Source organism: Mustela nivalis (genome assembly GCF_964662115.1).
Source record: "Mustela nivalis genome assembly, chromosome: X".
Taxonomy (NCBI): Eukaryota; Metazoa; Chordata; class Mammalia; order Carnivora; family Mustelidae; genus Mustela; species Mustela nivalis.
In genome coordinates, this window is record NC_139040.1 from 66,139,972 (window position 1) to 66,167,293 (window position 27,322).

At 36.1% G+C, this 27,322-nt stretch overlaps 1 long non-coding RNA gene across 3 annotated transcripts in view; it reads right to left on the bottom strand.

Annotated features, from left to right (window-relative positions):
• LOC309855617 overlaps positions 1-27,322 on the bottom strand; it is a 128,403-nt gene that overhangs the window by 34,471 nt on the left and 66,610 nt on the right. For 2 of the 3 annotated variants that reach the window (XR_014306916.1, XR_014306917.1), the window contains one exon: positions 13,734-13,859. The exons of the other annotated variant lie outside the window; for it this stretch is intronic. This is a non-coding gene — a long non-coding RNA (uncharacterized lncRNA). The remainder of the gene's footprint in view (positions 1-13,733; positions 13,860-27,322) is intronic. 3 annotated transcript variants of the gene reach the window in all.

Consider the following 27,322-nt stretch of genomic DNA (forward strand, 5'->3'; position numbering starts at 1 on the left):
GGGTCATCATACTGAATACAAATCAATATATTTTATACCCATATGATACGTTGCATTGAATTTTTTAAAAGCTAAGATCTCACCATTGTTACATTAAACAAATGGAAAACTGATGTATAGGGGATCCTCAAACTTAAAAATGGGTTCTACATATAAAATGTATTTGTAAAGTATTTTTTTAAAGATTTTATTTACTTATTTGACAGACAGAGATCACAAGCAGGTGGGGGGTGGGGGAAGCAGGCTCTCTGCTGAGCAGACAGCCCCATGCGGGGCTCAATCCCAGGACCCTGGGACCATGACCTGAGCTGAAGGCAGAGGCTTTAGCCCACTGAGCCACCCAGGTGCCCCTAAAGTATTTTCATTTTGTCATTCATTTCATCACTCAATCATACAAAAATACTTATTGAATACAATTTAGTAGGCAGGCACTGTATTAACTTCTGGGATTGTGTTTAGAATACCATTAATTCTACTGATCAACGTGGGAAAGCTGGCATCTTTACTATACACTGAGTCTTCCAATCCATGGACACAGTGTCTCAACTAATTTAGGTCATTGACTTCTTCCACCACAATTTTGAAGATGTGGCCAGTTTCCGTAGTGTAGTGGTTATCACGTTCGCCTCACACAATTTTGAAGTTGAAAGGTTATTTAACTATAAATTGAAGTTCTTTCATTAATATGAACTTATTTAGATTTTCTATTCGTGGGAGAGTTGTAATAGTGTTTTACTATTTTTTAATGTCTTTAGGGTATTAGTGATGTCACCTCTCTTACTCCTAATTAGAATAATTTTGTCTTGTCTCTTTTTTCTTGCAGACTTTGGCTGGTAGCTTATCAAAAGCATTGATTTTAAAACCTTTTATTTTTGCTAATTTCCCTTTACTGTTTCCCACTTTCCAATGTATTGATTTTTGCTCTCATATTTATTACTCATTAACCGTTGCTTGCCTTCACTTTGTTTTTTTCTAGCTTTTTCAAGTTTCAATTAATTTAAATTCAATTAATTTCTTTAATTCTAATATAAGCATTCAGTGTTAAAAATGTCCTAGTTCATGTGCTATGGTGAGTGCTGTGAAGTGTGTAAACCTGGCGATTCACAGACCTGTACCCCTGGGGCTAGTAATATATTGCATGTTTATAAAAAAAATTTTTTTTAATGTTTTGAATGTCCTAGTTCTGTATTAGAAACTTCCCAGTTTTGATGTTATATTTCCTTTTTATTCAGTACAAAATATTTTCCAATTTGCACCAAAATTCCTTAGACCAATCAACTTTTGGAGAAGTCGTTGCTTAATTTCCAAATATTGTGGTAATTATTAGAAGTCTCTGTTATTGATTTCTACTTTAATTGCATTATTGCCACAAATAATGCTTTCCGTGATTATATTACATTTGACCAGATTATCTTTTGGTCAGGTATATAGTGAATACTTCTGAATGTCTCAAGTGAATTTGCAAACTACTGTTGTGGAATGGAGTGTTCCATAAATGTCATTTAAGTCAAGTTGATTGATAGTGTTCAGTCTTCTACATCCATAATATTTTCTGTCTACATATTTTAATAAATAATGAGACAGTGAGTGAATAATAATAAATTAATGAATAATGAGGGTATAGCTAAGGTCTCCAAGAATAATTTTGGATCTATTTTTTCATTTTTTGTTTCATGTATGTTGAAAACCTGCAGTTAGTTGCAACCAAATCTAGGAATAACTTAGGTAATTTTCTCTGTTCTGAAGTCTTGTCCTTCCACCCTTCTTTTGATCTGTGTTCACAAGATTTATCATTTTTCTTCCTGCCACTATTGTAACATAACTTTGTTACTCTATTTAAAGTGGGTATTCATAGGACACCTGGGTGGCTCAGTTAGTTAAGTGTCTGCCATCAGCTCAGGTCATGATCCCAGGGTCCTGAGATCAAGTCCTGAATCAGGCTCCTTGCTCAGTGGCGAGCCTGCTTCTCCCTCTTGTCTGCCACTCCCCCTGCTTGTGTTCTCTCTCCCACTCTCTCTGACAAATATGTAAAATTCTAAAAAAAATTAAAGTGGGTGTTTTTTCTAGGTTATTTATATTTTTAACAAATTACATTTAAATAATTACAGAGACACAGAATATTGCAAAGACAGTACTGAAAGTTACTCATACCTCTCATCTAGTTTTCCCCACAACTAATACTGTAGCATCACTGTAGTACAATATCAAATCCAGAAAAGCAATGTTGATACAAAGTGTGTGTATAATTACATGCTATTTTATCTCATATGTAGATTGGTGTAGCCACCACAGTTCTAAATTCAGAACTATTCCATCATTACAAAGATTTCCTGTAACTGTCCCTCAAAACAATTTATAACTTAAAATATAACCCATGAGAAATTTAGTTGCCAAGCATGTTTAGATATAGGCTTAAGAAAAATATATACTGGCAATAGGCCTCTGGGGAAGAGGATGATATACATCCTTGAGGCCAAGCAGCTGGGAACTCCCCGCCCGCTCAGGCGCTCAGGACGGACGCCGCCTACTTCATTTTTCCGTATCTCCCCTTTGCCAGAGAGCACCTGTGGCTAATTAGATGCTCCCTTTGAATGTGCTTGCTCAACTATAAACTTTACACTGCCTGGCCAGATATATTCTGCCTTCCTTCTTGTTTATCTACAAGGCATATGATTAATGTGTAGCCTTCTTCAGCTCCTTTGTTGATTACTGTCTGTATCTAATAAATACGGGACTGAGGAGTTGTTCAGGGTAATAGTCTTTTCTACTGTTGTCCCTTGACCCCTTTCTCTTGTGACTGATTTGTTTGTACCTTCTTCTCCTGCGTGCCATCAGGAAGCGGCAATTTCCCTTGTGCTACTCCTTTGTAATCACACCCACCAATACCATCTGTCATACCTAACAGATGACAAGTAATAATGTTTCCATCTGAATGATTTTATGTTAAGTAATCATGCATATGTGACCATTTGAAATGAGTTTTTCATTCACTATACTATACTTGAAAAACATCCAAGTTTTTTTGTCTGTCAACAATTCATTGTTGTTGAGTAGTATTCCATGGTATGGATGTACCACAAAATTTTAACCATTCACCTGTTGACGGAAATGTAGATTGATTTTTTTGTGACTATTCCAAATAAAACTGTTTTAAATATTTAAATATAGGCTTTTGGGTAGATACTTTTCATTTCTCTAAAATAAAAACCCATGACTGAAATTACTGATTCTTAACTGTGTGTTGAGTTTAAAAAGAAACTTCCAGGGTGCTTGGGTGGCTCAGTTGGTTAAGCAGATGGCTTTGGCTCAGGTCATAAATAAACCTCTAGTTTAGAGGTTATTTATGTGTTATATATGTGATATATATATATATCATATATATCATATATATATATATAAATTCTAAACTGATTTTTAGAGAGTGGATTTGATGTACCCATCAGGAATGGTAAGAGTTCCAGTTTCTCCACATCATCCTCAGAATTTTGTATGGTCAGTGTCATATATCTCATTTTTTTTTAAAAGATTTTGTTTATTTATTTGACAGACAAAGACACAGCTGGAGAGGGAACACTAGCAGGGGGAGTGGGAGAGGCAGAAGCGGTTTTCCCATCAAGCAGGGAGCCGAATGCAGGGCTCAATTTCCAGCACTCTGGGATCATGACCTGAGCAAAAGGCAGAGGCTTAACGAATACGCCACCCAGGCGCCCTCAGTGTTATATACTTTAACTCTTGTAACAAGTATGTAGTTTCATGTCATCATGGTATTAGTTTGGATTTCCTTAATTGATAATGATTTTCAGTATCTTTCCATGCCTTTAGTAACATTTCTCTAGCCCCATCAGGAAAATGCTTTTACAACTTTCTTGTCCAATTTCTAACTATATGGTTTGCATTTTTATTGTTGAGTTTAGAGGTTATTTATGTGTTTTAGGCACAAGTCCAATGACATTAGTGCTCTGTGAATATTTTCTCTGAAAACGCAGACTGTTCTTCCATTTTCTTCATAGAAAACTATGCAGAGCAAAAGTATAAAAGCTTAGTTTAGTCCAACTTACCAATTAATTTTCTTTAATGGGTTGTGCTTTTATTTTCATGATTAAGAACACCTTGCCAAGCCTGAGATCCTGTATTTTCTATCACTAGGTCTAAATGTTTCATAGTTTTGCATTTACATATAAGTTTATGATCCATTTTGAGCTAATTTGGGTAGAAGATACATGAGATTTATGCCAAGGCTTATTTTTAAAATTTATAAATATTTAATTGACCCAGAACCTAGTATTGAAAATACCATCTTTCTTTCATTGAACTGGTTTAGAAATATGCCAGAAGCCCAAAATAGGTATATTTCTGTAGGTCAGTTTCTGGGTTCTCTATTATTTCATTGATATGTCTCTTTCCTTTCATCAAAACCATGCAGACCAATAATGGTGACAATTCAATGTCTTAAAATCAAGTAGAGTGATAAGCCTCACTATAGAAATCCTTTAATAAATTGTTTAAACTAGGGGCGCCTGGGTGGCTCAGTGGATTAAGCCGCTGCCTTCGGCTCAGGTCATGATCTCAGGATCCTCGGATCAAGCCACGCATCGGGCTCTCTGCTCAGCAGGGAGCCTGCTTCCCTCGATCTCCCTCTCTGCCTGCCTCTCTGTGTGCTTGTGATCTCTCTCTGTCAAATAAATAGAATCTTTTTAAAAAATAAATAAATAAATAAATAAATAAATTGTTTAAACTATTCTAGTTACATTGTGTTTCCTATGAGGGACATTTTAGTTGCTTCCAAATTTGGGCAATTATGAATACAGCTGCTAAAAATATACACGTGCAGGCGTTTGTGTGGACATAAAATCTCAACTCCAATCAGTAAATAACAAGCACAATTGGTCATATGGCAAGAGTATGTTTACTTTTTTTTTTAAGATTTATTTATTTATTTATTTAGGCTAATAATTTTTTTTAATTTTTTATTTTTTATAAACATATATTTTTATTCCCAGGGGTACAGGTCTGTGAATCGCCAGGTTTACACACTTCACAGCACTCACCAAAGCACATACCCTCCCCAATGTCCATAATCCCACCCCCTTCTCCCAAACCCCCTCCCCCCAGCAACCCTCAGTTTGTTTTGTGAGATTAAGAGTCACTTATGGTTTGTCTCCCTCCCAATCCCATCTTGTTTCATTGATTCTTCTCCTACCCACTTAAGCCCACATGTTGCATCACCACTTCCTCATATCAGGGAGATCATATGATAGTTGTCTTTCTCTGCTTGACTTATTTTGCTAATCATGACACGCTCTAGTTCCATCCATGTTGTCGCAAATGGCAAGATTTCATTTCTTTTGATGGCTGCATAGTATTCCATTGTGTATATATACCACATCTTCTTGATCCATTCATCTGTTGATGGACATCTAGGTTCTTTCCATAGTTTGGCTATTGTGGACATTGCTTCTATAAACATTCGGGTGCACGTGCCCCTTTGGATCACTACGTTTGTATCTTTAGGGTAAATACCCAGTAGTGCAATTGCTACGTCATAGGGCAGTTCTATTTTCAACATTTTGAGGAACCTCCATGCTGTTTTCCAGAGTGGCTGCACCAGCTTGCATTCCCACCAACAGTGTAGGAGGGTTCCCCTTTCTCCGCATCCTTGCCAGCATCTGTCATTTCCTGACTTGTTGATTTTAGCCATTCTGACTGGCGTGAGGTGATATCTCATTGTGGTTTTGATTTGTATTTCCCTGATGCCGAGTGATATGGAGCACTTTTTCATGTGTCTGTTGGCCATCTGGATGTCTTCTTTGAAGAAATGTCTGTTCATGTCCTCTGCCCATTTCTTGATTGGATTATTTGTTCTTTGGGTGTTGAGTTTGCTAAGTTCTTTATAGATTTTGGACACTAGTCCTTTATCTGATATGTCGTTTGCAAATATCTTCTCCTATTCTGTCGGTTGTCTTTTGATTTTGTTAACTGTTTCTTTTGCTGTGCAAAAGCTTTTGATCTTGATGAAATCCCAATAGTTCATTTTTGCCCTTGTTTCCCTTGCCTTTGCTGATGTTCCTAGGAAGATGCTGCTGCGGCTGAGGTCGAAGAGGTTGCTGCCTGTGTTCTCCTCAAGGATTTTGATGGATTCCTTTCGCACATTGAGGTCCTTCATCCATTTTGAGTCTATTTTCGTGTGTGGTGTAAGGAAATGGTCCAATTTTTATTTATTTATTTGACAGGGAGAGAGATCACAAGTAGGCAGAGAGAGGCAGAGAGAGGAATGGAAGCAGGCTCCCTGCCTAGCAGAGAGCTCCATGCGGGGCTCGATCCCAGGACCCTGGGATCATGACCTGAGCTGAAGGCAGAGGCCTTAACCCACTGAGCCACCCAGGCACCCCAAGAGTATGTTTACTTTTGTAAGAAGCTGCAGAAGCATCTTCTTTTTCTTCTTCTTCTTTTTTTTTAAAGATTTTATTTATTTATTTGAGAGACAGTGAGAGAGAACATGAGCGAGGAGAAGGTCAGAGGGAGAAGCAGACTCCCCATGGAGCTGGGAGCCCAATGTGGGACTCGATCCCGGGACTCCAGGATCATGACCTGAGCTGAAGGCAGTCGTTCAACCAACTGAGCCACCCAGGTGCCCCTGCAGAAGCAACTTCTAAAGTGGCTGGCTGTATCACTGTGTATTCCCACCAGGAATGTATAAAGCTCCTATTATTCCACACACTCATCAGAACTTGAGGTTGTGTTCTAGATTTTGATTAATAGGTGTGTAGTGTTATCTCATTTTAATTTGCATTTCTCTGTGTCTTTCATGTGCATATTTCCCATCTGTATATCTTCTTTGGTGAGGTGTAAGTTAAATTCTTTGGCTCATTTTAAAATCAGATCGCATTCTTATTGCTGATTTTTCAGAGATCTTTGTATATTTTGGCTAATAGTCTTTTCTCAGATGTCAGGCTTGCAAGTGTTTTCCGTGTCTTTTATCAGTGTCTTACAAATATCTTCTATCAGTTTCTGGCTTGTCTTCCTATTCTCTTGGCATTGTCTTTTGCAGAACACGTTTTTAATTCTAACGAAATCTAGCTTTTCAATGACTTCTTTCATGGATTGTGCCTTTGGTGTTGTACCAAAAATAGTCACTGCCATATCCCAGATCATCTAGGTTTTCTCCTATGTAACATTCTAGGAGTCCTATAATTTTGCATTTTACATCTAGGTCTATGATCAATTTTTAGTTTTTGTACACAGTGTAAGGTCTATGTCTAGATTAATTTTTTCATGTGTAAGTCCCAACTGTTTCAGCAGTACTTGTTGAATGTACTATCTTTGCTGCATTGTACTGTCTTTGCTCCTTTGTCAAAGATCAGTTGATTATGCAGATACATTACTGGACTCTCTGTGCTACTCCACTGATTTATTTGCCTATTATTTTGCCAAAACCACACTGTCTTAAGTGCTGCAGCTTTGTCGTAGGTGTTGAAGATGAGTATCTTCAGTTCTGACTTTGCTCAACCTTCAGTTTTTGTGTTGGTAATTCTGTCTTTTGCTTTTTCATGTAAATTTAGAGTTAGTTTGTCAAAATCCACAAAATAACTGAGATTTTTACCTGGATTGCACTGAATCCAGAGACCAAGTTGGGAAGGACTGACAACTTGACAACATTAAGTCTTCCTATCCATGAACATCAAGTATCTACTTATCTAATTCTTTTATTTAATTCATCAGTGGTTTGTAACATATTCTCTTAGATTTAGACCTAATTATTTCATTTCAGTTTGTGTGTGCATGCTAATATAAATGGTATTTGCTTTTAACTTCAAATTCTACTTGTTGATTGATGATATATAGGAATGCATTTGACTTTTTTCTACTTTTTTAAAAAAGATTTTATTCATTTGACAGAGAAAGAGACATTGAGAGAGGGAACACAAGCAGGGGGAGTGGGAGAGGGAGAAGAAGGCCCCCCACTGAGCAGGGAGCCCAATGTAGGCTCCAACCCAGGACCTGAACCAAAGGCAGACACTTAACTGACTGAGCTAACCAGGCGACCCAGCATTTGACTTTTAAATATTAACTTTGTATCATACAACCTTACTATAATCACATTAGTTCAAGGAATTTTTTCTTAATACTATGGAATTTCTACATAATTATGTCATCTCTGACAAAGGTTGTTAAATTCCTCCTAATCAATCTGTTATTTCCTTTCCTTGTATTATTTTTATGACTCCCAGAATATTTTTAAAAAGTGATGAGATGAAATATCCTTGATCTTTCTGATCTTAGCAGAAAATTGGCATATATCATCACTTTTTATAATTAATTTTTTAAAATATTTTTTACTTATTAATTAGAGAGAGACACAGTGAAAGAGAGAACACAAGCAGGGGAGTGGGAGTGGGAGAAACAGGCTTCCCCTGTGCAGGGAGCCCAATTCAGGGCTTGATCCCAGAACCCTGGGATCATGACTGGAGCCGAAGGCAGACGCTTAATGACTGAGCCACCCAGGTGGCTGGCATATACCATCATTAAATATAATATTGCCTGTAGGGTTTTTGTGTAAGTTCTCAAACAGGTCGAGGATGTTACGCTCTATTTTTAAGTTACTGAGAATATCTTTTCTCATGAATGGGTTTTAGATTTTGTGAAATGATTTTTCTACATCTATTGATATGATAATATATGATTTTTCTTTTTTAAGCCTGTTGTGGATTACAGAAACTGACTTTTGAATGTTGAAAACATCTCACACACATAGGATAAATCTCATATGCTTGTGGCATAAAATTTTTATACATTGTCAAAGTTAATATGCTAATATTCTGTTTGGAATTTCTGCAGCTGTATTCATGAAAGATACAGGTTTGTAGTTTCCTTATGTCTTTGGTTTTTGATATATAGCATTGATCATTGATTTCATTGTATGAGTTAGGATGTATTTTTACAGCTTCTATTTTCTGAAAGTGATTGTAGAGTATAGATATACCTTTTCCTTTTAAACGGCTGATAGAATTCCCCAGTGAATCCATCTAGACCTTCTGATTTTCTTTTGGGAAGGTTGTTATTCATGGATTTAATTTAACACCTAACGGCTCTTACGAATTGCCCATTTCTTAAGGATTTCACAACTATATTTAAGTGGTACTAACCGGTAGTTTAATTATATTCTTACTGCCTTTGCCTTTGGTATAATAGTAACACTAACCTTACAAAATGAGTTAGGAAATGTTTTTCCTATTTTCTGTAAGACATCACATACAAATTGGTGTAATTCCTTAAATATTTGGTTTAACTTTCCGGTAAAACAAACTGGGTCTAGAGATTATTTTCCCAGGAGTATTTAAATTATAAATGTAATTTACTAAGTTGGTATTGGGTATTCATTTTCTTTCTTTTGTAACTTAAAATAATTCGTGTTGATGGATCGGTCCATTTTATTTAACATCTAATCCAAGGATGACAATTAGTGTTTCCCCTTATTATCCCCTTAAGGCCTTTATGATTTATTGTTGTATCTCATTTCACTTGTTATTGAGAATTTGTGACTTGACTTATTCCCAATCTTGGTAGGTTTGTGAATTTCAACCTTTTCAATGAAACAGCTCTCATTTTTCCCATTGTTTCATTTAACTAATTTAATGTAATTTAATTGATTTATGGTCTCATTTTCATTTTCTTCATTATTCTTGCTTTGGATTTAACTTGTTTCTTTCCCTGTTCCTTAAAGTGTTTTGTTTACTGATTTGAAGTTTTTGTGTTTTCTATTAGAAGTATTCACTGATATAAAGTTCTCTCAGCACTGATTGGGCTCTTACACTCTTTATATTTTAAATGTAATTAACTTTCATGTTTTTATTACTGTTAAGACATCATCTTTGACTAATTGCTTATTTAAAAGTATGTGGTTAGTCTCCAAGTGTTTAAAAATTTTCCTGTTACCTGGGCATGTGTGTGTATGGCGGGGGTGGGGGTGGGGGGTGGGGGGGTGTCTGAGCTCAGCAGGGAGTCTGTGGATTCTCTACCTCTGCCCCTGCCCCTGCTTGTGCATGCATGCATTCTCTCTCTCAAATAAATAAATATTTAAAAAATAATTTCCCATTACCTTTCAGTTACATATTTCTACTTTGACACTGTCGTGGTAAAAACCCTCTGTATGATTAAAATTCTTTTCAACATGTTGAGGTTTTGTTACCCAAAATTTGATTTATTTTTTATATGGCCTATACACATTTGAAAAGAAAGTACTTTGGCATTGCTAAATGGACTGTTCTACACATGTGAATTAAATCAAGGTAACTCATAGTTTTTATCAAGTCTCTACTAATTTTCTAATTCTATCCATTACTGTGAGAAATGTTGTATTTATCAATTCCATTTGTTAATTTTATTATTTCTGTATCTGTTATTGCCTTCTCTATTCTGGAGTTCTGTTGTTTGATGCATAAAATTTAAATCTGTTCTATATTCTTAGTTGATTGTTTTGTAATGCAATCTATTTCTGGCCTCCACAGTTTCTAACGACAAATCTGTCATTTACATTTTTTTCCTACAAGTAATGCATTTGACCCCCTCTGGCCACTTCCAGGGTTATTTTTTGTTTTCAAAGCTTTGGTTATTAATGTGTCTCAGGCAGATTTCTTTGGGATTCTAAGGTTTAGGGTTCACTACGCTTTGTGAATCCACAGGTTTATGTATTTTCAAACATTTGAGGAATCCTTGGTCATTATTTTGTCAAACACATTTTGGACTTAACCACTTTCTTCCCCCCTTTTACAACCCCAATGACAACAATGAGGATCTTTTTTTTTTTTTTTTAACCTTCTCAAACACCATTGAGGTTTTCTCCATTTTTTTTTTTTTAGTCTGTTTGATCTCTGTTGCTCAGTCTGAATAATTTCCATTGTTTTAAGTTCATTAAGTCTTTTCTCTGCCATCTCCATTCCATCTAGTTACCTATTATATTTTTCAGCTGTAAAATAAACACTTGTTTTTTCATATCCTCTTTCTTGACTTTCTGGTATTTTGTTTCAAGTGTTTGTAATTGCTTGTTAAATCATTCCCATAAGGACTGCTTTAACATTCTCATCAGGTAATTCCAACATCTGTGTCATCCCTATGATGCAGCTATTTATTGTCATTTCTCAAAGTTGAAATTCTCCTAGTTTATAGTAATAATGGGTGTTTTTTTTAATCCTATACTAGATGTTTAGGGTACATGAGACTCTGCAATTCATTTGAATCTTATTTTTACAGACCTCCTCTGAGACAACTCTGGGGAGGGAGGGAGATTATGGCATCTAAGTACCAGGTAGGGGTGAAAGTATAGGTTCTCTTCTTGGCATACTTTGAACTCTAAGAGTGAGGAAAGGCTCATTACTGTTGTCATATGGAGGCATGAGAGAACAGCATATTTTATTAATTCTCCTCACCGTATGTCCTCTCCAGATACCAAGATGGATGGATCTTAATGAGGGCTGGGTGGTCAAAGTACCTGCTTTCCACATGGCTTCTATCTGAAAACCAACAGGGAGTGGGAAGGGCTTTCCTTTTACTGGATGTGAATATAAATCCAAGATGTCTGCAAGGCCTCTACTTACGCTGTGATGGGATTAGTCCTGCCTTCAGTAAAGAAGTAAAGACTTTGCTGTGCAGTGGGTTTTCTCTGATACCATCCTGACACTGGTTGAGGGGGGATGAGAGGCTCATTATAGCTTGGTACTGTGTGAAGTCTGTGATCTCCACTCAGCCTTTGCTGATGGGGGTGTGGATTGAGTGATTTTTATCCTCAAGTTTGGATGGAGTAGGGCAGCTTTATCTAACTGTAGGAAAAGGGTTCTCCTAGGGCTTTGTTCTATTTTGATTTTTGGTCTCTGCCTGTAGATCTATTTGCTAAATTCTCCAGCACTTAACCTGAGATGTATTAGGAAGAAGGGGAAAACAAAACAAAACAGGCATACAATGGAATACTATGCAGCCACCAAAAAGCCTCAAATCTTGCCATTTGCAAAGACATGGATGCAACTAGAGGATATTATGCTAAGCGAAGTAAGTCAATCAGAGAAAGACAATTATCACATGATTTGATATGAGGAATTTGAGAGGCAGGGCAGGGGGTCATGGGAGAAGGGAGGGAAAAAAAAAAGAAGATGGGACCAGAAAGGGACACAACACGTAAGAGACTCTTTATCTCAGGAAACAAACTGAGAGTTGGGAGACAATGTGCTATGATGAGTGCTGTGAATTGTGTAAGACTGATGATTCACAGATGTGTATCCCCCGAAACAAATAATAAATTATATTAATAAAAAATAAAAATAAGGAAAATGGTAACCATGTACTTTAAGAGCCTCATTGGGTTTCATCAGAAAATAATAATTCCACTTTTGGAAGTGATTGGAGAATAGATAGTACATTCTGGGGAGCATCCTCAGTAACTGATATTTTATTTTAATGTAGTTTCAAAATTACATTATAAAATCTGATACACAGAAGACAGTATAAATCATATATATATATATGGTAATTTAACAAGCCTAAGGAAGAAAATATTCCCAGTATCACTAAAGTGGCATGCATTCCACTTTAATAATATTTTCACCCAGAGGAACCACTATCCTGACTTCTTGTTAATACATTCGGCTGCACTGCTGAAAACGTGAGATACATACATAACATATAGTTACAGTTCATTATTTTTCATTGCCATAGTCCACTAAAAGAAAACACCACCAAAATTAATGTATCTATTCTGCTGATAGATGCTTGCATGTTTTCCAGTTTAGAGCTATCATGAATAGTGATGATACATTAACACATGTCTTCGGGTGAACATATATGTATCCATCTTTGTGGTCATATACATGTAAGTTCAATTTTGGAATCACAGGATATGTGCATGTTCAGCTTTACAAACATATCATTAAAAGGTCTTCTAACATGATTTTCACTAATTATACTCCCCCAGCTACTCTATGAAAGATACCTATTAGCAAAATACTCACCAATATCTGGTATCCTCAATCAGTTTCATTTTAGCTATTCTAGAGGGTGAATATTAGTACTGTTTATAGTCTGTTATTTTTCTGTTACCAAATGAACTGAGACCCTACAGCTGTGTTTTATGTGGAAAATGCTCAAATCTTTGGCAATCTCCTATGGGATCAACTGCCAATTTCATACTGATTCCAAAGAGTTGTTCAGAAATTCAGAAAAAGTAGCATTCTGCAAAAAGTCAGATATACTTACTATAGTCTGAGTGATGTCTTTAGTCATCTCATAATAATCTGTAATTAGTTGTAATAAATAGATTGCAAATTACCTTAAATAGATCCAGGCGAAGGATTAGTAAACTACACCATGCAAGCCAAACCTGACTCTCCACCTATTTATTTTTTAGGTAACAAATACCTTTAACTTTTTTTTTTTTTTTAAGGCAGAGAGCACTAGTAGGCACAGTAGGCAGAGAGAGAGGGGGGGAAGAAGGCTCCCTGCCGAAGCAGAGAGCCCAATGTGGGACTTGATCCCAGGACCCCGGGATCACTACCTGAGCCACCCAGGTGCCCCTCCTTTAATTTTTTAAATGAGGTTAACACCCACATAAATAAAATTCACCATTTTATTAAATTTTTTACTTAAATTTTTTTGACACACAATATTACATTGGTTTCAGGTGTTGCTACATTTGGTATACTTGTACTTTATTAAGGTTTTTGGAATTAATAGTCATAAGGTACACTGACCTATAGGTTTTTCTTTGTGTTCGTCTGACATTGATATCATGGAAATGTCTCAACATGAGTTCAAGTGTTCCCTCAATTCTGTTTTCCGAGAGAGGCTGAAGACAGGTGTTAATTCTTCTTTAACATCTGAAAGAAATCACCAGTGAAATCATGCAATACACTAGGCTATTCTTTCTGGCAGGTTATATTTTAAACCATAATTTCCTAATGTTAAATCCATAAAACATTAAAGTAACAATTTTAAAGTAAACAACTTAGTAGCATTAAAGCACATTAACACAATCTAGTTGCAAAATGTTTACCTCACTCAAAAGTAAAACACTATAGTCATTAAATAGTTTGTCCTGACACTACCTCTCCTCCCAGGTCCTGGCAGCCACCAATTAAAATTCTTGTTTCAAACGAATTCTATGTATGGAATCATGCAACATATGACCTTTTGTGTCTAGTTCCATTCACTTAGCATGTTTTGTAACTTCATCTACACTACAGCATGTTCTCAGTAATTCGTGACTTTTCGTGACTGAATAGTATTTATTCCCTTCTATGCAAAATTTATCCAAAATGTTCTTATCTTAGACATTTGCACTTTATAGCAGCTGAACCACTTTAAATAGCAGTTATGGAAACAGGTTTCAATTTATGCACATTTTTGCCAACACATTATTTTTCATGCTTTTTAAATTACAAAGTAGTGGCTGTGAAATAATCTCACTGTGGTTCTGATTTGCACTTCACTTATGTCTCATATGAAGACTCATGTGTTTTTTGTCCATTTACTTTGAAAAAATGCCTTCTTAAAATGTTGCTCATTTTTATTTTTTTAAAGATTTCCTTTATTTGAGAGAAAGAGCACAAGCTGGGGTAGGGGCAGAGAGACAGAGAGAAACAGACACCCTGCTGAGTAGGGAGCTCAATGTGGGGCTCAAATCCAGGACCCTAGCACCATGACCTGAGCCAAAGGCAGTTGACTGAGCCACCCAGGTGCCCCAAAATGTCACCTATTTTATAACTGTCAATTTGTTATTGAGACCTTAGCAGGTTTTTTTCCCCCAAGATTTTATTTATTTACTTGACAGAGAGAAACACAGTGAGAGGTAACACAAGCAGGGGGAGTGGGAGAGGGAAGCAGGTTCCCTGCCAAGCAGGGAACCCCATGCAGGGCTCCATCCCAGGACTCTGGGACCATGACCCGAGCTGAAGGCAGATGCCTAAGGACTGAGCCACCCAGGCACCCCTGTAAGCAGGTTTTTAAAAAATACGTAATATACTCTTGACACAAAAACCTTATTTACTATATGGTTTGTAAATATTTTCTCATCTTCTGCACATTGTCTTTTTACTTTCTTGGTAATGTCTCAGTGAAAGTATTAAATTTTGATAAAATTGAATATGTCTCTTTTTGCTTCTGCTTTCGGAATCACAATTAAGATACCATCATCAAATCCAAGGTCATGAAGATTTATTCCTGTTTTCTACTTAAAACTTCTAGAGATTTATCTTTTGTATTTGGAATGCTGATGCATTTTGAGTTTTGTAGATGATGTAATGTAGAGGTCCAATTTCATTTCTTTCCATGTTGTTGTCCAAGCACTATTTGTTGAAGGGATGGTTCATTCCTGTAAATCATCTTGGGACCCTCATCAATAATAAACTGGATATAGGTGTATGGATTTATTTCTAGAACCTCAATTCTATTCCAACTCTACTAAGCTTTGAAATTAAAAAAAAAAAAAACTTGAGTCCTCCAACTTTACTCTTTTTCAAGACTGATTTGGGTAAAAAGAAACCCTAGCAATTCTGTATGAATTTGTGGATTAGCTTTTTCACTTCTGCATAAAAGGCTGTTCAGATTTTGACAGGCATTGCATTAAATCTGTAGATTACTATGGGTGGCGCTGACATCTTAAGAACATTATATTGCAACACATGAACACAGGATGTTTTCCCATTTATTTACATGTTTTCCTTTTCTTTTTTTAAGATTTTACTTATTTGACAGAGAGAGAGAGAGAGAGTAACAGAGGGAATACAAGCAGGAGGAGTGGGAGAGGGAGAAGCAGGCTTCCTGCTGAGCAGGGAGCCAGATGTGGGGCTCAACCCCAGAAACCTGGGATCATGACCTAAGCCAAAGACAGATGCTTAACAACTGAGCCACCCAGGTGCCCCAGTAAAGTTGCTGGATTTTTTTTTCTTCTTTTTTTTTTTTTAAAGTAGGCTCTACAAGGGTATTAGGGCACGCATTGCAGGGAGCACTGGGTGTGGTGCAAAAACAATGAATACTGTTATGCTGAAAATAAATAAATTAAAAATAAATAAATAAATAAATAATAAGGTAGGCTCTACGCCCACAGAGTCCAATGGGGGACTCGAACTCATGACTGTGAGATCAAGACCTGAGCTGAGATCAACCAACTGAGCCACCCAGTCACCCCCATTCCAGCAAAGTTTTGCAGTTTTCACTGAACATTTATTTTTCCTCCCAGGTTAAATTTATTCCTAGGTATTTTCTTCTGTATGCATGAAATTATTTCATGAATTTTTTTCAGGCTATAATTAGCTTAAGAAAAAAGCAACTGGTTTTATGTGATTTTTTTACCCTTTAACTTTGTTGATTGTTTTAAACTGTGTCCTATAGGTGTTAATGAGGTTGAAACTAGCAGAAAATTTAAAGCCTGTGTTTCAGAGAACTGTTTTCCTCTGATCAGTCATTGTGTCTTTTCATACCCCAATAACAAATCCACTCTCTGTCTCTGCAGAAGCCTGGACTCAAAGTCAACTGTTATGGTTCCAGCCTATGAACAAGCAAAATCCTACATTCCTTACCAAAGATAAGGAGCCCAAGATTCCATCTAGTTTGTACCAGTTCTGAATGCATGTACAGAGTTCCTTCTCCTTGTCTTAAGATAACCTCCTGACCATCAGGGGCTGAAGTTTGCCTCATTCTGTTAAATCTCTACCCTAAAGTCAACATGGAATGTTATGTTCCATATGTTTGCTCAATGAGCATGTTCCATCTTTCCTCATGAACAGTCACAAGTTCCCCCGACCATTTCATCAAAACCATTTGGCTTTTACCAAAACATCATCTATATGTAGACATTTTCAATACAGATTCTTTCACCTACCAAAATCCATTTGAAATTCACCTATATTGCTCATGTATCAATAGTTCATTATGCATTACTGCTTAGTATTACAATATATGGATGTAGCATATTTTATTCATTCAATACCCTGTTCAGGACCATTCAAGTTCTTCCCAGTTGGGGAAGACCAAAGAAAGCTACTATGTTGTGATGGTACACAACACTAATAAGCAGTTCTATGTCAGAACACAGGTTATTATTTCAACTTGGATAAATACCTAAAGAAGTAACTGCCTAGCCATACAATAGATGTAGGCTTAATTTTATAAGAAACTGACAAACTGCTTTTACAAAGTACATGTTCCATCTGCTAAGCAATACATATGACTTCTATTTATTCTGTATCTTTAGCAGTACTTGGAAATGTTGCTTTTCCTTACTCAACCATTCTAGATGTTTAGCGATATTACAGTAAATTTAATTGCCATTTCCTTAATGGCAAATGAATGCTAAGTATTTTTCTATTTACTTATGTATTTTACCTTTAATATGTTATTTCTATCTTCTGTACATTTTATTGTGTTAATTCATATACCATAAAATTAACCTTTTTATACCCATTTATCACTCCTTCTAGTCTCTGAAAACTACTCCTTATGTGTTCTCTATCACATAATAAATGGCATTATGTCTAGCTCTGTCACTTGCATATTTTCAAATGCATCCATATTGTACCAAGTATCAGTACTTTATTATTTTTATTATAATTTCACTTTCTTGACAGTGTCTCTTCAAGCATAAAAGTTACTGATTTTGATCTATTTTATGTATTTTGTCTTTGGATGCCTGTGCTTTGTATATGTCAAATTCAAGGTCATGAAGATATACAACTGCTTTAAAAGTCTGGTAATTTCAGCTCTTAGATTAGGTCTTTGATTCATGCTATCGTCATTTTTGCAGTGTTAAGTCTCTGGACCAACTTCGTTCTTGGGAATGAGGATATCCACTTGTCCCAACATTATTCGTTGAAAAGATTATTGTTCTCCACTGCTCTGTCTTGACATCCTTGTCAGGAATCTACTAATCATGCACATCAGAGTGTATCTGTGGACTTTCAATTCCATACTTGCCTATTTAACCTATATGTCTATCCTATGCCTATTTAACCTATATGTCTACCCTTACAATATTACTATTCTTAATTACTGGATTTTTGTACTAAATCTTAAAATAAATGTTCTCCATTGTAGTCCTTTTTCAAGACTGCTCTATTCTGTATCTGTATTTCCATGTGATTTTATAATCAGCTTGCCAATTTCCACAAAAATGCCAGTTGGAACACCAACATGAGACTGCACTAAATCTCAAAATCGATTTGGGGAGCAGTTCATTTGAGGAGTATTCATTTCCTAGAGCTGTCTAGCAAATTACCAAATGAAAAGCTTAAAACCAGAAAAACTGGTTGTTCTACAGTTCTGGAGACTAAAAGTCTGAAATCAAGATACTCGAACCCATGCTTCTTTTGAAGGCTTTAGGAGAGACAACATTCCGTACTTCTCTAAGCTTCTGGTGTAGCTACCAATCCTTAGTGCTCCTGATCTTGTAGAAACATTACTCCAATATCTGCCTTTGTAATCACATGCCATTTTCCCTATCTCTGTGTCCTCTCCTCTTCTTAAAGGGGTATGAGTCACACTAGATTAAAGCCCCAACCTACTCCAGTATGACCTCATATTAACTTAATGACATCTGCAAAGCCCCTATTTCCAACTAAGATCAAATTCATAGGAAACAGAGGTTAAAAGTTAATATATCTTTTAAGGGTACATAATTCATCCCATGACACCACCTTAACATTACTAATTCTCCCAATTCATGAACAAGAGGTCTTTTTGTTTACTTCTCAAATTTCTTGTAATGTGGTTTTCCGTGGGAAAGTCTTACACACTTCTTTTGCTCAATTTATGCCTAAGTATTTTATTCTTTTGGATACTATTGTAGAGGGACTTTTCTTAGTTTCATTTTTGGATTTTTCATGGCTACTGTACAGAAATACAACTTATTTTCCCTATTTTTCTTATATTCTGCAGTCTTTCTGAAATCATCAGATCTAATTTTATGTGGGTTACCCAGGATTTTCTACATACAAGATCATTTCATCTGTGAATTTGGTTTTTCTTCTTCCTTTCTAATCCAGATGCAATTTGTTTTTCTTGCCATAAATAAACTGAATTTCCAGTATAACGTCAAAAATAGTGAGAACAGATATTCATGTCTTGTTCCTGATCTCAAGGGGAAAGTACCCAGTCATTTAACATTAAGTTTCTTAGCTACAGGTTATCCCTGAACAGCTATTAACTGGTTGAGAAAATTACCTTCTATTCCTAGTTTGTTAAATGTTTTTAACATGAACAGGAGTTGGATTTTGCCAAGTGCTTTATATGCATCTATAGTGCTTATGTATATTTTAAAAAGTGGGCTGGTGGGGCACCTGGGTGGCTCAGTGGGTTAAGCGCCTGACTCTTGGCTTCAGCTCAGGTCATGATCTCAAAGTCTTGAGATCAAGCCTTGAGTCTGAGTACGGCTCTGCACTCAGCAGGGAATCTGCCTGATATTCTCTCCCTCTGCCCACTCCCACTCGTGATCTCTCTAAAAGAGCAAATCGTTTTTAAAATAACAAGAAGTGGGCTGCAGCTTTTAATACTGTATAGATATTTATAAGATAAATGTGTCGCAATTTACTCTTCCACTTTGTGGCTTATTAATTTTTTTCATTTTTTTGGCACCTTCCCTTGAAAATAGTTTTCATTTTGATAAAGTCAAATTTACCTGTTTTTCTCATTTACGGATAATGCTTTTGGTGTCCTATTGAACAATTCATTGCCTAACCCATGGAAGGATCTTCTCTTTTATTGTAAAAGCACCAAAGATTTATTTATTTTTACATTTAGCATATGATCAACACTGGGCTAATTTTTTATAATGTGCATTAATTTTTTCTAGGTTAATTTCATCAAGGTTGACTTTCTACTATATAGATAGCCAGTACCAGCATCATTTGTTGCAATGACCACTCTTTTATAAAATCAACTTCAAACCTCTGTAAAATATCTATGGACCATATTTGTATAGGTCAACTTGTGAAGTATCTTCTGTTTCATTAACTGATGGCTCTATCCTTAGACAAAGAACACTGATGTCGTGACATAGATTTATATACTAAGTTTCTTTTTTTGTAGATTGTTTATTCACTTGAGAGAGAGAGCACAAGCAGTGGGGAGGGGGAGAGGGAGAAGAATAAGCAGACTCCCTGCTGAGCAGGGAGCCTAACCAGGGGCTAGATCCCAGAACCCCGGGATCATGACCTGAACTAAAGGCAAATACTTAACCAACTGAGCCACCCAGGAGCCCCTGAATTGTGTTTTCTTAAAGTTTTACTTCAAGACTTTGGCTCTTTCAGTGACGATGCCTTTCCATATAAATTTTAGAATCATTTTATCAGTATCTAGAAAAATACCTCACCTTAATTAGTGTAGTACTAAATCCACATAAATTTGGGAGAATAAACAATATTGAGTTTTCAACCCATGAATAATTTGTTGCTCCAGTTATTTGGGCAGTTTTGTACTTTTCAGCACACATACTCAGTGTATCTTTCACTGTATTTTTACCTTCCTACAGATGTATTCTTTTTGCACAGTTCTAATATTCAGAGATTTCTGTTACCATGCCTTAAATAATACATTTGAAAACAACACCAAAGTTCAGTTACAATGATTTGGAAGCTGAGTAAATGGGTAAAGTAATAAGATTCCCTGTTATCTTCCTTCCAAAAATTACATAAATAACTAATGCACATTATGTTCACTGACTACTCCCGTCACTTCTTAAAAAAAGGCGTTTTTTGTTTTTTTTGTTTTTTTTTCTGGTTCAGGTTCACAAAAAAATTGAGGGGAAGGTACACATATTTCTTATTTACATGCTGTCTCCATGCATATTCTCCCCCATTATCAACACATCCCAACAGACTGGTACATTTGTAATAACTGATAAGCCCATACATACTTCCAGATAATCACCCCAAATCCCCAGATTACTTTATGGTTCACTCTTGGTGTGGTATATTCTATGGATACATAAAATGTATAATAACATATCTATCATTAAGATGGAGTATTTTCATTGCCCTAAAAATCTTCTGTGCTATCCATATTCATCCCACTATTACCTAACCTCTGACAACCAGTGATCCTTCAATTTTCTCCACAGTATTCCCCTTCTGTCATATAGTTGGAACTATTACGTAAGCCTTTTCAGATTGGCTTCTTTCACTTTTTAATATGTACTTAGAGCTCCTCCGTGTCTTTTCATGCCTTCATGTATCATAGTTTTAGCACTGTATAATATGTCATCATCTGGATGTAGCACAGCTTATTCATCCATTCACCTACTGAAGGACAACTTTGTTACTTCCATCAGGGCAATTATGAATAAAGCTGCTATAAACATTCATGTGCAGACTGTGTAAACGTAAGTTCTCAACTTTTTCGGTAAATACAAAGAGCAGGATTGCTAGATTGTGTCTTAAGAGTATGTTTGCTTTGATAAGAACCATTTTGAATTTCTACTAGCAATGGAGAGTTACTGATATTCCACATTCTTACTAGTGCACGATACTGTGTTTCAGAATTTGGCCATTTTGATAGGTCTGTAGAGGGATCTCACTGATTTTTAAATTTACATTTCCTGTTTATGTTTACATTTTATCTGTATATTTCATTTGGTGAAGTGTCTGTTAAGGTCATTGGCCCATTTAAAAAATTGGGTTATTTTCTTATTGTTGAGTTTTAAGAACTCTTTGTATATTCTGGATTAACAGTCCTTTATCAAATAGGTCTTCTGCAAGTATTTTCTCCCAATCTGTGGCCTGTCTTCTCATTCTCTCCACATCGTACTTCACAAAGCAGAAGTTTATAATTTAATGAAGTCCAGCTTATCAATTATTTCTTTCAAAGACTTACTGGCATACCTACGTTCATCTAGGTTTTCTCCCATATTATCTTTTTGAACTTTAGATTTGCATTTTAAATTCACTGTTAAATGCTTGGGATCCATTCAGAGTTAATTTTTGTGAAACTGTTAAAAATCTGTGTCTAGATTCATTTTTCTTCCCTATGCATATCCAGTTGTTCCAGCACTTTTTATTAGAAAGACCAGTTTTGCTCTATTGTATTGCCATTGTTTCTCTATAATAGATCTGTGGCAATATTTATTTCGGTCTATTTCTGGCTATCTACTCATTTTCATTGATGTATTTTGTCTACTTTTTGGGTAATACCACAGTATCTTGATTACTGGAGCTTTAAAATAAGTCTTGATGTAAAATGGTATCAGTCCAACTCTGTCCTCCTAAAGTGTTAGAAATGTAGGATCTTTTGTTTCTCCACACAAACATTAGAAGTAGTTTATTGATATACACAAAATAAGTTACTGAGATTTTGATTAAGATTACACTGAGTCTATCAATCTAACATAAAGAATAGGCATCTTGAAAAAAAAGTCTTCCCTATCCGTAAACATCAGTATCTCTGCATTTATTTTGTTCTTGAGTTCTATCATCAGAATTTAAAAATTTTCTTCAAATAAATATGGTATATATTTTGTTAAATTTATACCTAAGTATTTCATTTTGGGAGGTATCAAAGTAAATGGTACTGTGTTTTTAATTTCCAATTCCACTTGTTTAGTGCTGGTATATAGAAAAGCAACTAACAAAACCTTATAACCTGCAACCATGCTAAAATCATTTTAGTTCCAATTTGTGTGTGTCAATTTGGATTTTCTACACAATTCCATCATCTGCAAGATATTTTTTCCTTCCCAATTTGTATTCCTTTAATTTCTGTTTTGTCTTATTGCATTAGCTAGAATTTCCAGTACAATGTTGAAAAGAAGGGGTCAGAGGAGACAACCTTACCTTTTACCTGATTTTATTTATTTATTTATTTATTTATTTATTTATTTATTTTATTTTATTTTAAAGATTTTATTTATTTATTTGACAGAGAGAGTGAGCACAGGCAGACTGAGTGACAGGCAGAGGCAGAGGGAGAAGCAGGGTCCCTGCTGAGCAAGGAGCCAATGTGGGACTCGATCCCAGGAGGCTGGGATCATGACCCGAATCTAAGGCAGCTGCTTAACCAACGGAGCCACCCAGGCGTCCCGTGATTTTAATGAGAAAGCTAGTTTCTCACCATTAAGTATGATGTTTGCTGTAGGTTGTTTGTACACAGATCATCTTTTATCAGGCTGAGGTAGTTACCCTGTAATCCTAGTTTACTAGTTTAGTTTAAATCCTAGTTTAATCAGTATGGATTTCATTGACTTTATAGATCTGTTTGGTGAATGTTGTCTATATAATAATATTGCATCTTCCAGTGCATGAACATAGATTTCCATATATTTTTTCTGTTTCTCCAAGCAATGTTGTATAGTGTTTAATATATAAATTGTTTTTTCTTTTGTGAAATTTATTCTTTAATGTTTTATTCTTTTTGATGCTCTTAATTCCATTTTTGGATATTTTATTGCTGGTAAAGAAATACAATTGATTTGGGGGCTTTTAGATTATTTTATGTATTTTTAATTTTTTTATTCAAATATAGTTGACCCACAGTGTTACATTAGTTTCAGGTATATAGCATAGTGAGTGAACAATCCTAAACATTATGCTGTGTTCACAACAAAGTATAGGCGCCATCTATATATATGTGTATATATATGTACATGTGTATATATGTGTCAGGCTCAACACCCCAAAAAAAATAATCTAGTTAAGAAATGGGCAGAAGACATGAACAGACACTTTTCCAAAGACATCCAGATGGCTAACAGACACATGAAAAGATGTTCCATATTACCTGTTTACATTGATTACATACATATATATGTGATATGATGCTCTTAAAATGTCATTGACTATATTTCTTTATTTTTTATATTTTATTTTTATTTGAATTCTAGTTAGTGAACATGCAGGGCAATCAGTATTGGTTTAGGAGTAGAATTCATTGATTCATCTCGTAAGTACACCACCCAGTGCTCATCATAACAAGTTCACTTCTTGATAGCCATCACTCATCTATCCCCTCCACCACCCACCTTCCTCCATTACCCCTCAATTTGTTCTCCATTATTAAGAGACTCTTAGGGGTGCCTGGGTGGCTAAGTGGGTTAAGCCTCTGCCTTTGGCTCGGGTCATGATCTCAGGGTCCTGGGATCGAGCCCTGCATCTGGCTTTCTACTCAGCGGGGAGTCTGCTTCCCTCTCTCTCTCTCTCCCTGCCTACTTGTGATATCTGTCAAATAAATAAAATCTTTAAATAAAAAACATATTTTAAAAGATTTAAAAATAAAAAGAGACTCTTAGGGTTTCCCTTCCCCCTCTTATATTTATTTGTTTTGTTTCTTAAATTCCACATATGAGTGAAATCATATGATATTTGTCTTTCCCTTACTTATTTCACTTAGCATAATACACTCTAGCTCCATCCACATCATCCCAAATGGTAACCTTTCATACTTTCTGATGGCTGAGTAATATTCCTTTGTATGTATACATCACATCTTCTCTATCCATTCATGTCAATTAACACTTGGGTCTTTCCATAGTTGTGCTATTGTTGATAATGCTGCTGTAAACATCAGGGTGCATGTACCCCTTCAAATCAGTATTTTTGTATGCTTTGGGTAAATAACTAGTAGCACAGTTGCTGGATCATAGGGTAGATCTGTGTTTTTTTTTTTCTTAAAGATTTTATTATTTATTAGAGAGAGAGAATGCGTGAGTGAGAGAGAGAGAGAAGTACAGGGAAGAGGGTGAGAGAGAAGCAGACACCCCACTGAGTGGGGAGCCCAATGTGGTGCTCGCTCCTAGGACCTTGGGATCATTACCAGAGCTCAAGGCAGAGGCTTAATGGACTGAGCCACCCAGGCACCCGGGTAGTTCTGTTTTTAACTTTTTGAGGAACCTCCATACTGGTTTCCAGAGTGGCTGCACCAGCTTGCATTCCCATGAGCAGTGCACGAGGGTTCCCCTTTCTCTGCATCCTCACCAGCACCTGTTGTTTTGTGTGTTGTTAATTTTAGCCATTCTGACAGGTGTGATGAAGTGGTATGCCATCGTGATTTTGATTTGTACTTCCCTGATGGTGAGTAATGTTGAACATCTTTTCATGTGTCTATTAGACGTCTGGATGTCTTCTTTGGAAAAGTGTCTATTCATGTCTTCTGCCCATTTCTTAACTGGATTATTTGTTTTTTGGGTGTTGAGCTTGATAAATTCTTTATATATTTTGTATACTCACCCTTTATCAGACATGTCATTTACAAACATCTTCTCCCATTCTGTCGGCTGCCTTTTAGTTTTATTGTTTCTGTCATTGACTATATTCCCTTTGCTTTGCCTTTTATTCTCATGACTTTTCATTCCGTAACTAGAAGCCTGTATCTCCACTCCCCTTCACCCATTTTGTCCATCCCCACATCCTCTATGGCACTTCTCACCCTTATGGCAACCATCAGTTTGTTTTCTATACTTACAGGTCTGATTCTGTTTTTTGTTTATTCGCATTTCAGGTTCCACATATGACTGAAATCATACGGTATTTGTCTTTCTCAGTCGGCCTTATTTTACTTTGCATTAGCCTTATTTTACTTAGCATAATAACTTTTAGGTCTATCCATATTGTTGCAAATGGCAAGATCTCATCCTTTTTTTTTTTTTAAGGCTGATTAATATTCCATCTTTTATATATATATAATTTTCCTTATACAGTTGTCACTTGGTGGACACTTGAATTCCTTCCATATTTTGGCTATTGTAAGTAATGCTACAGTAAACATAGGGGATACATACATCTTTTTGAATTGATGTTTTCTTTTTCTTTGGGTTAATACCCAGTAGTGGGATTATTTGATCATATGGTATTTCTGTATCTAAAATTTTTGAGGAAGCTCCACACTATTTTCCACAGTGGCTGTACCAGTTGACACTCCCACCAGTGTACATGAGGCTTCCTTTTTCTCCCACAGCCTTTTTTGTCGTTTTTATTTTAGCTGTTCTAATAGGTGTTGAGTTTGTAAGTTCTTTATAGATCTTGGATCTCTTCTCCCATTCTGTAGGTTGTCTTTTAGTTTTGTTGACTGTTTCCTTTGTTGTGCAAAAGCTTTTTATCTTGGTGAAGTCCCAGTAGTTCATTTTTGCTTTTGTTTCCCTTGCCTTTGGAGATGTGTCTAGTAAGAAGTTGCAGTGGCCAAGGTCGAAGAGATTGCTGCCTATGTTCTCTAGGATTTTGATGAATTTCTATCTCACAGTTAGGCTTTCATTGATTTTGAGTTTGTTTTTATATATGGTATAAGAAAACGGTCTAGTTTCATCTTCTACATGTGGCTGTCCAATTTTCCCAACACCATTTGTCGAAGAGACTGACAAAGATTATTTTTAATTAATGTTTAAAAAACAATCTCTAAATAGGGGCCCCTGATTCAGGTCAGTGAAGCGGCTGCCTTCAGCTCAGGTCTTGATCTAAGGGTCCTGAGATCGAGCCCCACATTGGGCTCCCTGCTCATTGGGAAGTCTGATTCTCCCTCTCCCTCTGCTACTCACCCTGCTTGTGTTCCCTCACTCACATGTTCACTCTCTCACGTTCTCTCTCTCTCTTAAATAAGTTATAAAAAAAAGTCTCTAGGTACGCCTGGGTGGCTCAGTAGGTTGGGCATCTGCCTTCGGCTTTGGTGATGGTTCTAGGTTTCTGGGATCGAGTCTCGTGTTGGGCTCCTTGCTTGGCAGGGAGTCTGCTTCTCTCTCTGCCTGCGGCTCCCTCTGCTTATGCTTTCTCTCTCTCTCTCAAATAAATAATATCTTTAAAAAACCCTCTAAATTATTAGTAAAATTCCCCAAAGAGGTATAAGCTAAAAGTCAAACAAATACACAGAGTATTTAAAACATCTAAAGAAGTATAAAATACAGGATACGGTCGAAATATCATAATGTTGTAGACATAAATCCAAACATATCTTTAATTAGATTAAATACACAAATGATTCAGCAAACCTCAGAGCCTGTCAGATTATTTAGAAATCATAACCCAGCTATATGCTATCTACAAGATACCTCGTTTCAATATCCTAACATAGATACGTTAAGGTAAAAGATTAGAACTTGATACAGCAATCAAACACCAATCAAAAAAAAAGGTTGGGGGAAGGTTCCAAGATGGTGTGACACAGGGTAATGCTGAACTCATTTCCTCCACAGATACTAAATCTATACTTACATACAGAATAATTCCTCCTGAAAAAGAACTGAGGGCTTTAACAGCTCTGCACAAGGAAGGATAGAAAGAGACAACATAGAGAATAGTTGGGGGAGAGACAGTAGTAATGGGAAAGCCACCCCTGATGCTTACAACTGTGGTAGACAAGGATAGTACTGAGGGAC